This window comes from Neopelma chrysocephalum, unplaced genomic scaffold (assembly GCF_003984885.1).
Source record: "Neopelma chrysocephalum unplaced genomic scaffold, ASM398488v2 Primary Assembly neopelma1_105, whole genome shotgun sequence".
Lineage (NCBI taxonomy): Eukaryota > Metazoa > Chordata > Aves > Passeriformes > Pipridae > Neopelma > Neopelma chrysocephalum.
Genome location: NW_020897769.1, coordinates 1,531,204 through 1,532,415, shown reverse-complemented (window position 1 = coordinate 1,532,415; position 1,212 = coordinate 1,531,204).

Here is a 1,212-nt window from a genome sequence, read left to right as displayed (position 1 = left end):
ACAAGCGTCTCAGGTTTTCAGACTTTCCAGGAGGAGAGGTTAGTGACTCAGGCTTGGAAAAGGGATTCAGAAAGTTTTGTGCTCTACGTGTTACTTCAGCACTGGGGGCACAGGTCACTAATGGACAGCCTGGCTGGGTGTGTTCGGAACTGCCATCCCCAGGGCAGGGCCACATCCACCTTCCCTTCACAGCCTGACCTGGGGTCGGTGTGGGGTTACCCAGGCTGGCCCACGCCTCCCACCACACTTCTGAGAGTAATGCTTCAGTTTTCCCTTAAAAATCTGAACATTAAATCTGTTAACACCGTCTTGCCCACTGAAGGCTAAGACTTGGCCCCTTAGCAGTTGTGCAAACTAGCAGTTTAGTCTCTTAATTTGAAGTGTAACACGATGGACAATACTGTCACTGAAATAGTCGGGAAGAAATCAAACCCTCCAACGCTACCTTTTAAGTGTTAATGAGCCAGGCATTACTTTATTCTGGTCAGAGATAGGTAGCGAATCATTCCAGCTCGCTGTACCCTTTCAAGACTTTTCATGTATTTATACGATTTAGCAAACAAATTCACATTAATTGGTTCTAAGTTACACACTTCTCTTCATTTAATTAGTACTTTATTGGCTAATTTGGTCCACATTATTTGATCCTCTTACCATTCTTCTGGTTACTCCAACATGTCTTTGAAGGACTGTAAATTTAAGATCCCAGATGTTCAATCCTCAGCTTTCTCAAGCTTTGTTTATTGCAACTTAACAGAGCTAGTCCAGAGAAACTCAAAATTTCGGTGATTTAAAGATCAAATTGGCAAGAGTCAGTAAGTAAAAAGAATCTAATTAACTGCTGCGGTTAATTAAAATTTTAGGAAAGTTAAATAATTTCCAACAACACTACAAAAAAAAGAAAGAAGGTTAGACATTTAAATCTATTCCCTGAATGAAATTTAACAGATGAGGTCATGAGTGTTCTAAGAAGATGCAGAAAAGACTCAGCTGTCTTAAGGATCCCTCTGATTGCCATGTAATTGGCATATTCACATTGCACATCAGCCCCCTCTTGCTTTCATTTAGCATAATGAGCCACACTGAAATGTAGTTATTTTTTGATTAAAGCAAATAGTGCTGACAGCAGAAACGGCAGGGGGAGGGTGGCACTTTTGTCTTGGGAAAAAGTGCTGTAGACCAATACAATATTGAGAGTCCTGAGTGCACAGG